This window comes from Dendrobates tinctorius, unplaced genomic scaffold (genome assembly GCF_039654945.1).
Source record: "Dendrobates tinctorius isolate UK_male_01 unplaced genomic scaffold, ASM3965494v1 ptg000156l, whole genome shotgun sequence".
NCBI lineage: Eukaryota > Metazoa > Chordata > Amphibia > Anura > Dendrobatidae > Dendrobates > Dendrobates tinctorius.
Window position 1 is genome coordinate 32,039,732 of NW_027361823.1, and position 16,152 is coordinate 32,055,883.

Consider the following 16,152-nt stretch of genomic DNA (forward strand, 5'->3'; position numbering starts at 1 on the left):
GACATACAGTACATATAACATAGAGTACATTCTCACCGTCACTTGTCACTTTGATCCCCGAAGCCATTGTCCCCTTGAGGAATAAATATCAAAATAAAAAAACACCAATATACTTACCCCGATCCGCAGAAGTCCACGAGGGTCCCACGTCCATCTTGCGTGGAGAACAGCAGCATCAGCTGATGCTACCGTTCTCTACCAGCTCCAGGAATACAATGACGGAAGGTAGGTATCCTTCCGCACTGTATTCCTCCACCACTTTAAAAAAAAAAAAAAAAGTCCCTAGTCTCACTTTATGCCATTGCTGCGTGGGAAATTCCCACGCAGCAATGGCATAAAGTGAGACTAGGGACTTTTTTTTTTAAAGTGGGGGATCAAAGTGACAAGTGACGGTGAGTATGTACTCTATGTTATATGTACTGTATGTCTATATGTATGTATTGTATGTAGTATATATGTATGTTGCATGCATGTAGTATATATGTGGTATATATGTAGTATGCATGTTGCATGCATGTGGTATATATGTAGTATGTATGTAGCATGTATGTAGTATGTAGCATGTATGTAGTATGTATGTTGCATGTATGTAGCATGTAGTGTGTATGTATGTAGCATGTATGTAGTATGTATGTTGCATGTATGTAGCATGTAGTGTGTATGTTGCATGTATGTAGGTAATACAGATGGTTAGCACTCGGCCAGAGGGTTCGAGTTCGCGGTGCCAGTGAGAAGGAACGGATAGTCCCAGAATCGCATAAACAATGTATAGTCACTGCACACGCTGATTGTACTTAATGTGAAGTAAATTTATTGCTTGACAGTGAGGAAGCGATATCAAACGACGTTTCGGCCACATCGGCCTTTATCACAAAGTCGCCTTTTCAATTGAATGTAGGGTCTGTTTTCACCAAATCGATAGTGCTCTGGCACCATTGTGCAGACTTCACACTCCACTGAGCCACCAATAATACAGTGGCATATTTACCAGTCCACCACCTCTTCAAGGAACAGGATTTAGCGGCAACTTTGAATATGCTATCAACTCATTTATGCCTAGCAGTGACACTATCGATTTGGTGAAAACAGACCCTACATTCAATTGAAAAGGCGACTTTGTGATAAAGGCCGATGTGGCCGAAACGTTGTTGCATGTATGTAGCATGTAGTATATATGTAGTATGTATGTTACATGTAGTATATATAGTATATATGTAGTATGCATGTTGCATGCATGTAGTATATATGTTGTATGTATGTTGCATGCATGTAGTATATATGTATTATGTATGTAGTATGTAGCATGTATGTAGCATGTAGTATATATGTAGTATGTATGTTACATGTAGTATATATAGTATATATGTAGTATGCATGTTGCATGCATGTTGTATGTATGTTGCATGCATGTAGTATATATGTATTATGTATGTAGTATGTATGTAGCATGTATGTAGTATGTAGCATGTATGTAGCATGCATGTAGTATGTAGCATGTATGTAGTATGCATGTTGCATGTAGTATGTATGTTACATGTAGTATATATGTAGTATGCATGTTGTATGTATGTAGCATGTATGTAGCATGTAGTATATATGTAGTATGTATGTTACATGTAGTATATATAGTATATATGTAGTATGCATGTTAAATGCATGTATGTTACATGTAGTATATATAGTATATATGTAGTATGCATGTTGCATGCATGTAGTATATATGTTGTATGTATGTTGCATGCATGTAGTATATATGTATTATGTATGTAGTATGTAGCATGTATGTAGTATGTAGCATGTATGTAGCATGTAGTATATATGTAGTATGTATGTTACATGTAGTATATATAGTATATATGTAGTATGCATGTTGCATGCACGTTGTATGTATGTTGCATGCATGTAGTATATATGTATTATGTATGTAGTATGTATGTAGCATGTATGTAGTATGTAGCATGTATGTAGCATGCATGTAGTATGTAACATGTATGTAGTATGCATGTTGCATGTAGTATGTATGTTACATGTAGTATATATGTAGTATGCATGTTGTATGTATGTAGCATGTATGTAGCATGTAGTATATATGTAGTATGTATGTTACATGTAGTATATATAGTATATATGTAGTATGCATGTTACATGCATGTTGTATGTATGTTGCATGCATGTAGTATATATGTATTATGTATGTAGTATGTATGTAGCATGTATGTAGTATGTAGCATGTATGTAGCATGCATGTAGTATGTAGCATGTATGTAGTATGCATGTTGCATGTAGTATGTATGTTACATGTAGTATATATGTAGTATGCATGTTGTATGTATGTTGCATGTATGTAGCATGTAGTATATATGTAGTATGTATGTTACATGTAGTATATATAGTATATATGTAGTATGCATGTTGCATGCATGTAGTATATATGTTGTATGTATGTTGCATGCATGTAGTATATATGTATTATGTATGTAGTATGTATGTAGCATGTATGTAGTATGTATGTTGCATGTAGTATATATGTAATATGTATGTTACATGTAGTATATAGAATCATAGAATCATAGAATCGTAGAGTTGGAAGGGACCTCCTGGGCCATCTGGTCCAACCCCCTGCTCAAAGCAGGATTCGCTAAATCATCCCAGTCAGATGTCTGTCCAGCTTCTGTTTGAAGACTTCCATTGAAGGAGAACTCACCACTTCTCGTGGCAGCCTGTTCCACTCATTGATCACTCTAACTGTCAAAAAGTTTTTATAGAATCATAGATACTACATGCATACTAGTATATATGTAGTATGCATGTAGTATATATGTTGTATGTATGTTGCATGCATGTAATATATATGTATTATGTATGTAGTATGTAGCATGTATGTAGTATGTAGCATGTATGTAGCATGTAGTATATATGTAGTATGTATGTTACATGTAGTATATATAGTATATATGTAGTATGCATGTTGCATGCATGTTGTATGTATGTATGTTGCATGCATGTAGTATATATGTATTATGTATGTAGTATGTATGTAGCATGTATGTAGTATGTAGCATGTATGTAGCATGCATGTAGTATGTAGCATGTATGTAGTATGCATGTTGCATGTAGTATGTATGTTACATGTAGTATATATGTAGTATGCATGTTGTATGTATGTAGCATGTATGTAGCATGTATGTAGCATGTAAATTTTTTTTTTTTTTTTTTTTTTTTACATTCAACACATTAGCCGGATGATGGGACTACTACTGTCCCATCATTGGCTAATGTGTCAATCACTGTCATGGTAGCAGGCATCGCCCGATGGGACTTGTAGTCCCATCGGACGATGCCTGCACAGACCCCCGGAGCCTGCACAGCCCACCGGCAGGCCGGCACAGCCCCCCGGCAGGCCGGCACAGACCACCGGAGCCTGCACAGACCACCGGCAGGCCGGCACAGCCCCCCCGGCAGGCCGGCACAGCCCCCCCGGAGCCTGCACAGCCCCCCCGGCAGGCCGGCACAGACCCCCGGAGCTTGCACAGACCTCCGGCAGGCCGGCACAGACCCCCGGACAGTCGGCACAGCCCCCCCGAAGGCCCGAACTGACGGCGCATCATGATGTGCACAGACAGCGCATCATGATGACGTCATTTCGGCAGCCAATCAGAGCCACAAAAGTGGCTCATTGCATTTTGGACTTCCGATTCCGGTACGATACGAAAAAAGTATCGGTACTCGGTATCGGAATTCCGATACGGCAAATATCGGCCGATACCCGATACTTGCGGTATCGGAAAGCTCAACACTATCCACCACACTTCCTCATTTTTGGGGAAAATGTACCCCAAAAACCACCAACTATATGGTACTGTAAAACAAGGTACAAGGTGTATATAGTAGTGGGGAGAATTGGAATCTCTGTAGACTTCAGGACACAGTTGGATTCTGTCAGGCCCTGTTTATTTTACACCGCAATGTGACAGGCAGGTTCTGGATGTTGTAAGAAAGGTGGATAGAGGACTGTGGAGAATTGGAATCTCTCTACACTTCAGGACAGAGTTGGATTCTGTCAGGCCCTGTGTCTATAACACCGCAATGTGACCGGCAGAAATTGGCTAGTGTATGACAAACTACAAGGTGTATATAGAATTCGGCAGAATTGGAATCTCCCTAGAGTGTAGGTCTGTAAGAACAGACAAACTCCTTGGCTTTTCCTTACAGAGTCACACACTTAGCTTCAATTTGGCCGTGATAACAGCCGTCACACGGTACTGAGAGAGAAGCGTGCACGTACACCGCTGTACGGTGTATGTAAAATTGTCAAGCTCCGTGTTTTTGTATACGGACTATAAGCAAAACACAAGCCGCGGGGACACCATCACATGTTTCTCAATGCAAGCAATGACTAGCCAGGTCTTTCCCCAGGAGGGGAACAACCACAGGAAGGGCAATCTCCAATGAAGGAAACCACCTATGCCAAAATCATCACATCAGTGTGGAGTAGGAATCTGTCCAGTAGGAGCAATGCCTAGTAGAAGACTGTGAAAATGAGGATGAATGAACTCATGGAGATCAACATCCAACACTGCGGAGACACCATCACATGTTTCTCAACGCAGTGATTCTAGGGCAATGCCCCCACTCTTATGGGAAATATGTAAATATATGCAAAACACAAGCCACGGAGACACCATTACATGTTTCTCAATGCAAGCAATGACTAGCCAGGTCTTTCCCCGGCAGGGAACAAAAACGGGAAGGGCAGTCTCCAATGAAGGAAACCACCTATGCCAAAACATGGTATCCATCCACATACAGCTGTTTCAGGGTATTGCCCCTCATCAGTGTGGAGTAGGAATCTGGCCAGTAGGAGCAATGCCTAGTAGAAAACTGTGAAAATGAGGATGAATGAACTCATGGCGATCAACATCCAACACTGCGGAGACACCATCACATGTTTCTCAATGCAGTGATTCTAGGGCAATGCCCCCACCCTTATGGAAAATATGTAAATATATGCAAAACACAAGCCGCGGTTACACCATCACATGTTTCTCAGCGCAAGCAATGACTAGCCAGGTCTTTCCCCGGGAGGGAACAACCACGGGAAGGGCAGTCTCCAATGAAGGAAACCACCTATGCCAAAACATGGTATCCATCCACAGACAGCTGTTTCAGGGTATTGCCCCTCATCAGTGTGGAGTAGGAATCTGGCCAGTAGGAGCAATGCCTAGTAGAAGACTGTGAAAATGAGGATGAATGAACTCATGGAGATCAACATCCAACACTGCGGAGACACCATCACATGAGGGGCAATACCCCGAAACAGCTGTCTGTGGATGGATACCATGTTTTGGCATAGGTGGTTTCCTTCATTGGAGACTGCCCTTCCCGTGGTTGTTCCCTCCCGGGGAAAGACCTGGCTAGTCATTGCTTGCGCTGAGAAACATGTGATGGTGTAACCGCGGCTTGTGTTTTGCATATATTTACATATTTTCCATAAGGGTGGGGGCATTGCCCTAGAATTACTGCATTGAGAAACATGTGATGGTGTCTCCGCAGTGTTGGATGTTGATCGCCATGAGTTCATTCATCCTCATTTTCACAGTTTTCTACTAGGCATTGCTCCTACTGGCCAGATTCCTACTCCACACTGATGAGGGGCAATACCCCGAAACAGCTGTCTGTGGATGGATACCATGTTTTGGCATAGGTGGTTTCCTTCATTGGAGACTGCCCTTCCCGTGGTTGTCCCTCCCGGGGAAAGACCTGGCTAGTCATTGCTTGCATTGAGAAACATGTGATGGTGTCTCCGCGGCTTGTGTTTTGCATATATTTACATATTTCCCATAAGGGTGGGGACAATGCCCTAGAATCACTGCGTTGAGAAACATGTGATGGTGTCTCTGCAGTGTTGGATGTTGATCTCCATGAGTTCATTCATCCTCATTTTCACTTTGTATACGGACTGACACACGCTGTCTCTCTCTAGTTTTGAATGTAATCAAACAGCAAATATACTAAACTGTTTGAAAAACGGACAAAACTATAAGGTGTAGGTCTGTAAGAACGGACAAACTCCTCGACTTTTCCTTACAGAGTCACACACGTAGATAGCTTCAATTTGGCCGTGATAACAGCCGTTACACAGTACTGAGAGAGGAGCGTGTACGTACACCGCTGTACGGTGTATGTAAAATTGTCAAGCTCCATGTTTTTTAATACAGACTGACACACGCTGTCTCTCTCTAGTTTTGAATGTAATCAAACAGCAAATATACTAAACTGCTTGAAAAATGGACAAACTCCTCAACTTTTCCTTACAGAGTCACACACGTAGATAGCTTCAATTTGGCCATGATAACAGCCGTTACACGGTACTGAGAGAGGAGCGTGCACGTACACCGCTGTACGGTGTATGTAAAATTGTCAAGCTCCATGTTTTTGAATACAGACTGACACACGCTGTCTCTCTCTAGTTTTGAATGTAATCAAACAGCAAATATACTAAACTGTTTGAAAAACGGACAAAGCTATAAGGTGTAGGTCTGTAAGAACGGACAAACTCCTCGGTTTTTCTTTACAGAGTCACACACTTAGATAGCTTCAATTTGGCCGTGATAACAGCCGTTACACGGTACTGTGTGAGGAGCGTACACCGCTGTACTGTGTGTGAAAAAATGAACGCTCACTACCTCACCAGGACAAAACAATACAATTTGGATTGCTTTTAAAAAAGCAGTTTGAACACCAGTGTGCACACAGCAATGCAGCTAGCCTTAAAAGGCAGGCTAATCAGCACCAGCGCTGCTGCACAAAAGCAAAAATCTTCACCTTTCACTACACAGTAACTACAGTAAAAAAAAAATAAATAAAAAACAAATCTGAACTGAGAAAAGTAAGTTAATGTGTATGCACAATGTAAGTGCATATTAACACATGACCATTAACCAGAGAAAACAAAAAGCAAAAAACACAAATATCCTGAACTAAAAAGTAAAAAATATACTGCAAATAATGCATAAAGGTAATAATAATAATAATAATAAGGGTATTTAGTAAACATAATTTTGATCAAAATAATGTACAAGCCATCCCACCACGTCACGGCAACCCTTGTGGGACAGTACCTACTCTAGTATTTAAAACCTTTTCACTTGCCAAGTGGCATGAATGTGAATAAGGGTCGAGCGGCTGAACCACTAGTAACAGCTTAGGCCAGACTGGATGGCTTTCCCAGCTCAGAAAAAGGGCGGTCACACCCATATATGCACTGAATGCACAATGAAATGAATAAAAAACAAGTCTGAACTGAGAAAAGTAAGTTAATGTGTATGCACAATGTAAGTGCATATTAACACATGACCATTAACCAGAGAAAACAAAAAGCAAAAAACACAAATATCCTGAACTAAAAAGTAAAAAATATACTGCAAATAATGCATAAAGGTAATAATAATAATAATAAGAAGGGTATTTAGTAAACATAATTTTGATCAAAATAATGTACAAGCCATCCCGCCACGTCACGGCAACCCTTGTGGGACAGTACCTACTCTAGTATTTAAATGTGAATAAGGGTCGAGCGGCTGAACCTCTAGTAACAGCTTAGGCCAGACTGGATGGCTTTCCCAACTCAGAAAAAGGGCGGTCACACCCATATATGCACTGAATGCACAATGAAATGAATAAAAAACAAATCTGAACTGAGAAAAGTAAGTTAATGTGTATGCACAATGTAAGTGCATATTAACACATGAGTGGGTGTGACCGCCCTTTTTCTGAGCTGGGAAAGCCATCCAGTCTGGCCTAAGCTGTTACTAGTGGTTCAGCCGCTCGACCCTTATTCACATTCACGCCACTTGGCAAGTGAAAAGGTTTTAAATACTAGAGTAGGTACTGTCCCACAAGGGTTGCCGTGACGTGGCGGGATGGCTTGTACATTATTTTGATCAAAATTATGTTTACTAAATACCCTTATTATTATTATTACCTTTATGCATTATTTGCAGTATATTTTTTACTTTTTAGTTCGGGATATTTGTGTTTTTTGCTTTTTGTTTTCTCTGGTTAATGGTCATGTGTTGACGTGCACTTGCATTGTGCATACACATTAACTTACTTTTCTCAGTTCAGATTTGTTTTTTATTCATTTCATTGTGCATTCAGTGCATATATGGGTGTGACCGCCCTTTTTCTGAGCTGGGAAAGCCATCCAGTCTGGCCTAAGCTGTTACTAGTGGTTCAGCCGCTCGACCCTTATTCACATTCATGCCACTTGGCAAGTGAAAAGGTTTTAAATACTAGAGTAGGTACTGTCCCACAAGGGTTGCCGTGACGTGGCGGGATGGCTTGTACATTATTTTGATCAAAATTATGTTTACGAAATACCCTTATTATTATTATTATTATTATTACCTTTATGCATTATTTGCAGTATATTTTTTACTTTTTAGTTCAGGATATTTGTGTTTTTTGCTTTTTGTTTTCTCTGGTTAATGGTCGTGTGTTAATATGCACTTACATTGTGCATACACATTAACTTACTTTTCTCAGTTCAGATTTGTTTTTTATTCATTTCATTGTGCATTCAGTGCATATATGGGTGTGACCGCCCTTTTTCTGAGCTGGGAAAGCCATCCAGTCTGGCCTAAGCTGTTACTAGTGGTTCAGCCGCTTGACCCTTATTCACATTCATGCCACTTGGCAAGTGAAAAGGTTTTAAATACTAGAGTAGGTACTGTCCCACAAGGGTTGCCGTGACGTGGCGGGATGGCTTGTACATTATTTTGATCAAAATTATGTTTACTAAATACCCTTATTATTATTATTATTATTATTACCTTTATGCATTATTTGCAGTATATTTTTTACTTTTTAGTTCAGGATATTTGTGTTTTTTGCTTTTTGTTTTCACAGTAACTACAGTGAAAAGCGCTAGCAGCAGAAGCAGTTTTTTTTTTCTTTTTGCCTTCCTAGCGCTCTCCCTACAGAATCAGCAGCTGCAGCAGCTCTCCCTATTCCGAGATCAGCATGAGTAACATGGCGGTCGGCGCCCTCGCCCATTTATACCCCCTGTGATACCACACAAAGCAAGCCAATCACTTGCATGCCCTTCTCCAAGAAGGTGGTGACCGCTGCCTATGTCATCACGTTGCCCACAGTGTCCGTTCTTCCTGATTGTCTGAAAAAGGGTGCTAAAGCATCTTCTGAAACGCGACTTTGGCGCTAAAGTCGCCGACCTCGTGGCCGACCTCACGCTAAGGTTGGGTTTCGTTTCATGAAACCCGACTTTCGCGAAAGTCGGCGACTTTTGAATTTTTTCGACCCGTTTTGCTCAACTCTAGTGACAAGCACAGCACTCATTTTATTGTACCTGTGTAATGTCTGGGACTTCCGCACCCAGTATTGCGGCGCTTGTAGCCACGGTTATGGTGATAGTGGTAGCGGCACTTGCAGCCATAGTAGAGGTAGAGTTAGGGGCACAAGCAGCTGTTGTGGTAGTGGCACTCAAGGCAAATTTAGAGGCATGAATCATGAAGGAGGGCACAGATTTCACAGACTGAGAAAAGGCAGGAATGATGTTAATGATGATGATGACAGAAATGATGGTACCCTTAACTTAATATTTTGTTGCGCAACCTTTTGAGGCAATCACTGCATCAAACGATTCCTGTAACTGTCAATGAGACTTCTGCACCTCTCGACAGGCATTTTGGCCCACTCCTCAAGAGCAAACTGCTCCAGTTGTCTTGTGTTTGAAGGTTGCCTTTTCCATACGGCATGTTTCAGCTCTTTCCAAAGATGCTCAATAGGATTTAGGTCAGGGCTCATAGAAGACCACTTCAGAATAGTCCAATGCTTTCCTCTTAGCCATTCTTGGGTGTTTTTAGCTGTGTGTTTTGGGTCATTTTCCTGTTGCAAGACCCATGTCCTGCGACTGAGACCAAGCTTTCTGACACTGGGCAGCACATTTCTCTCTATAATCCCTTGATAGTTTTGAGATTTCATTGTATTCTGCACAAATTCTAGATACCCTGTGCCAAATGCAGCAAAGCAGCTCCAGAACATAAAGCATCCTCCATGTTTCACAGTAGGGACAGTGTTCTTTTCTTGATATGATTCATTTTTGCATCTGTGAATATAGAGCTGATATGCCTTGCCAAAAAGTTCCATTTTTGTCTCATCTGTCCATAGGACATTCTCCCAGAAGTTTTGTGGCTTGTCAACTTGTAATTTGGCAAATTCCAGCATGGCTTTTTTATGATTTTTTTTTCAACAATGGTGTCCTCCTTGGTCATCTCCCATGAAGTCCACTTTGGCTCATACAATGATGGATGATGTGATCTGACAGTGATGTTCCTTGAGCTTGACATTCACCTTTAATCTGTTTAGAAGTTTTTTCTGGGCTCTTTTGTTATCATTCGTATTATCTGTCTCTTTGATTTGTCATCAATTTTCCTCCTGCGACCATGTCCAGGGAGGTTGGCTACAGTCCCATGGAGCTTAAATTTCTGAATTATATGTGCAACTGTAGTCACATGAACTTCAACCTGCTTGGAGATGGTCTTTTAACTTTTACCTTTAATATGTTTGTCAATAATTTTCTTTCTAATCTCCGAAGACAACACTTTACTTTGCTTCCTCTGATCCATGTTGAGTGTGATACATACCATGTCACCAAACAGCACAGTGAGTATCTGTTGCCCTCTATACAGGCCCACTCACTGATTCCGATTGTAGACACCTGTGATGCTAATTATTTACACACCTTGATTTAACATGTCCCTTTTGTCACATTATTTTCAGGGGGACTATCATTTCTGTCCAGGCCTATTTCATGAGTTTTTTTTTTTTAATTCTGTGAAAGCATGGTTGAAAAGCAATATCTGACTTTCATTTGTTCATTTTCATAGATTTTTGATTTATTACTACTTTTGACAGATTCAAGTTATTTCTGTGACCTTTGTGGGTTTTAATGTCATTAAACGAGGGGTACCAACAATTTTGACCACGTATGTATTTCCCCAATAAAGAAGTCACTATCTTGTGCTGTCATATGGTGAAGAATGTGTGCTGCTCCTTGGAAATGTCATTATTCAGCAAGGTGCACTCCTCTATCAATATGTGGTGCAACCATTAGTGCCAGGGAAAGTACATGTCTTAAGTACACGGCTTTCACAGTGCACTAGGTCAATCTTTTGTGTAACAGCAACAACGATTTTCCGGTGAAACAGGACAAGGTGCTAGTAATAGGTCCAATAACCCGAAACGTCTCTTTGACACTTTTCATTCTCTACTCAATCCAAGAGTACAGGCCCCAACCACGGAGCTCCGAGCTGACGATCTGGCCAATTACTTCAAAGAAAAAATTGACCAGATCCGACAGGAAATTATCTCCAAATCCCCTCATACCATGCACTGTCCTCCCTCCCCCACTGCATCTAACTCACTCTCTGATTTTGAACCAGTCACAGAAGAAGAAGTAAGCAGGCTCCTTGTTGGGCTTCTCGCCCAACTACTTGCACCAGTGACCCATTTCCGTCACATCTCCTCCAGTCCCTTTCCCCTGCTGTCACCCCTCACCTAACTAAAATATTTAACCTCTCTCTCTCTTCTGGTATTTTTCCCTCCTCATTTAAGCATGCTATCATACATCCACTACTTAAAAAACCATCCCTCGACCAAAACTGTGCCGCTAACTATAGACCTGTCTCTAATCTTCCCTTCATCTCTAAACTCCTGGAACGCCTGGTCCACTCCCGTCTTATCCGCTATCTCTCAGAAAACTCTGTTCTCGACCCTCTCCAATCCGGTTTCCGCTCTTTACACTCCACTGAAACTGCCCTCACTAAAGTCTCTAATGATCTGCTAACAGCTAAATCAAATGGTCATTACTCCATGCTAATTCTCTTGGATCTCTCTGCAGCATTCGACACTGTGGATCATCAGCTCCTCCTCACTATGCTCCATTCCATTGGCCTCAAGGACACCGTTCTCTCCTGGTTCTCCTCCTATCTCTCCAACCGCTCCTTTACTGTTTTGCCGGTTCCTCCTCCTCTCACCTTCCCCTTACTGTTGGGGTTCCTCAAGGATCGGTTCTAGGCCCCCTCCGCTTCTCCTTGTACACTGCCCCTATTGGTCAAACAATCAGTAGATTTGGTTTCCAGTACCATCTCTATGCTGATGACACCCAATTATACGCTTCTTCTCCTGACATCACGCCAGCCTTTCTAGAAAACACTGGCGATTGTCTAAACGCTGTGTCTAATATCATGTCCTCACTATATCTGAAACTGAACCTGTCAAAGACTGAACTCCTTGTGTTTCCTCCCGCTACTAATGTACCTACACCCGACATTGCCATTTCCGTCTGTGGTTCCACTATTACTCCCCAGCAACATGCCCGCTGTCTTGGGGTCATACTTGATTCCGAGCTTTCCTTTGCCCCCCACATTCGATCACTGGCTCGCTCTTGTCATCTGCACCTCAAAAACATTTCTAGAATTCGACCTTTTCTTACTTTTGACTCTGCAAAAACTCTTACTGTTTCTCTTATTCATTCTCGTCTCGACTATTGTAACTCTCTTCTAATCGGTCTCCCTCTTACCAAACTCTCCCCTCTCCAATCTGTCTTGAATGCTGCAGCCAGGATCATATTCCTCACCAATCGTTACACCGATGCCTCTACCTTGTGCCAGTCATTACACTGGCTACCCATCCACTCCAGAATTCAGTATAAACTTATTACCCTCACCCACAAAGCCCTCCATAGCTCAGCACCACCCTACATCTCCTCCCTTGTTTCAGTATACCACCCTACCCGCGCCCTCCGTTCTGCTGATGACCTGAGGATAGTATCCTCAATAGTCAGAACCTCCCACTCCCGTCTCCAAGACTTTACACGTGCCGCGCCAATTCTTTGGAATGCACTTCCCAGGTCAATACGATTAGTCCCCAATCCCCACAATTTTAAGCATGTCCTGAAAACGCATTTATTCAGACTGGCCTATCGCCTCAACACATTAACCTAACCTATCCCTGTGTGGCAGAGCCAAAAGTTTTACCATAACCAGGTTCCCAGCATCATGTTCCCACATGCTTTATGCATCCATTAGCCCTCTGTGTCTGTACTGTTACACACTTAACATTATGGCTGGTCCATACAATCAGGGCAACTGTTACCACCCACCTTTCGTGTCTACCTCTTTCCTCATAGACTGTAAGCTTGCGAGCAGGGCCCTCACTCCTCTTGGTATTTGTTATAATCTACTGTATGTGATTATTGTTATGCTGTAATGTCTATTGTCTGTACAAATCCCCTCTGAAATTTAAAGTGCTGCGGAATATGTCGGCGCTATAAAAATAAAATTTATTATTATTATTATTATAGTAAAACCTCCTTGGTTTAGTGGCTCTGTTTCCAATATAAAGCATCATTTTTCCACCTCCTCATCTTCCACATTTCATCCTCAATGGACCTATTCCTGTCTCCTACAGTAACCTAACACAAAAGCCCCAAAAAACATGTTGATAGGGAAATTTTAATGTGAGTGCCAATGGGGACAGTGAGGATAATATCTGTAAAGTACTACAGAATATGATGGCGCTATATACGCAAGTAAAATGAATAAATATTCCTCTTGATGAATTGTATATATATATACACTGCTCAAAAAATAAAGGGAACACTTAAACAACAGAATATATCTCCAAGCAAATCAAACTTCTGTGAAATCAAACTGTCCACATAGGAAGCAACACTGATTGACAATCAATTTAATATGCTGTTGTGCAAATGGAATAGAAAACAGATGGATATTATTGGCAATTATCAAGACACCCTCAATAAAGGAGTGGTTCTGCAGGTGGGGACCACAGACCACATCTCAGTACCAATGCTTTCTGGCTGATGCTTTGGTCACTTTTGAATGGTGGTTGTGCTTTCACACTCGTGGTAGCATGAGACAGACCCTACAACCCACACAAGTGGCTCAGGTAGTGCAGCTCATCCAGGATGGCACATCAATGCGAGCTGCGGCAAGAAGGTTTGCTGTGTCTGTCAGCATAGTGTCCAGAGGCTGGAGGCGCTACCAAGAGACAGGCCAGTACACCAGGAGATGTGGAGGGGGCAATAGGAGGGCAACAAACCAGCAGCAAGACCGCTACCTCCAACTTTGTGCAAGGAGGAACAGGAGGAGCACTGCCAGAGCCCTGCAAAATGACCTCCAGCAGGCCACAAATGTGCATGCGTCTGCTCAAACGGTTAGAAACCGACTCCATTTGGATGGTCTGAGGGCCCGATGTCCACAGAATGGGGCTGTTCTCACAGCCCAACACCGTGCAGGATGCTTGGCATTTGCCATAGAACACCAGGATTGGCAGATTCGCCACTGGCGCACTGTGCTCTTCACAGATGAAAGCAGGTTCACACTGCGCACATGTGACAGAGTTTGGAGATGTCGTGGAGAGCAATCTGCTGCCTGCAACATCCTTCAGCATGACCAGTTTGACAGTGGGTAAGCATTAGTGTGGAGTGGCATTTCTTTGGAGGGCTGCACAGCCCTCCATGCGTGCACCAGAGGTAGTCTGACTGCCATTAGGTACTGAGATGAGCTAATAGCATTTTTTAGGGCTAAATCAAATAGATTCTATTCTCTAATAATACCGATCTTATCTGAAGTTCATGTAGGTTGAGCTGTTGCAGTAGGGATAGTGTATTACAGGCATCTAGTCAGGGATTATTGCCTTATAAATTATAATCCTTGCTGCTGCAACCTTAAAAGCAATATATCAAGGTAACATCTATTCTATACCCTATTACCTGTTAGCTGTGTTTAGTGTAGGGATAGGTGCTTGGCATCATCTGCTGGAAATGAGTGGTCATTCTGGCCACATACATCTCTTCCACAGTCCTTAATTTTATTGATTTTTTCCAAACAATCATTGACAGATTCATGTTTTTTACTGTGATCTGGACTCAGAAATTCATCAAAGCAGGCAGGTTGCTTGAGTTGCTCCATAGTTTGTTGCTGCCTTGTGCAAGAAAAAATCTTTTCAGGGCCAATTCAAATCCATTCTATATTCTATAATACTGCTCTTATCTGCAATTCTTGTAGGGTGAGCTGTCATAGTAGAGATAGTGTATTATAGGCATCTAGTCAGGGATTTTTGCCTTACAAATTATAATTCTTGCTACTGTAACTTAAAAACAAATATTAAGGTAACATCTATTCTATTCTCTATTAATACCGCTGTTAGCTGCATTTAGTATAGAAATAGGTGCTAGGTATCATTTGCTGGAAATGAGTGTTCATTCTGGTCACATAAATCTCTTCCACAGTCAATTACTTTATTGTTTTCTTTCCATATACTTTTTGACATATGTGTTTTTTTTACGGTAATCTGCTCTGATAAATGTATTAAAGCAGGCAAATTTAATTGATTTAATGTGTCCATTCGCAGTTTCTCTATAGCATTTGTACTGAAGAGGTAGTGGTGGAGACTTTATGCTACTGGAGCTGGAATTATGATTTCTGAAATTTCCAGTGCAACCATTGCCAGAGACAGAAAAGCAACCCCAAAACAATTTTGAACTTCCACCAAAGATGACTCTGTTCTTTACAATGTAGGCCTCATTTTGTTTTTGGTAAACAGTAGAATAATGTGTTTTACCAAAACAGTTTATCTTGGTCTCATCTATCTACAAAATGCTTTCCCAGAAGGATTTTGCCTTACTCACATACATTTTAACGAACTGCATTCTAGCTTTTTTAATGCCTCTTTGTCAGCAGAGGGGTCCTCCTTGGTCTCTTGCCATAGCGTTTCATTTTATTCAAATGTTGACCAATAGTTTGAGCTGACACTGATGCACCGTGAGCCTAAAGGGCAGCTTGAATTTTTTTGGAAGTGTATTGGGGCTGCTTATACACTATCCAGACTATCCTGCATTGCAACCTTTTATTAATTTTTCTCTGCAGTTCACGTCCAGGAATATTAGCTACAGTGCCATGGGTTGTAATTTCTTGATCATGTTGTACACTGTGGATGAAGGAACATCAAGATCTCTGAAGATGGACTTCTATTCTACCCCTAAGATTGTTGATATTTTTCAACAATTTTGGTCCTCAAGTCCTCAGACAGTCTTCTTTCTGTTCCCCA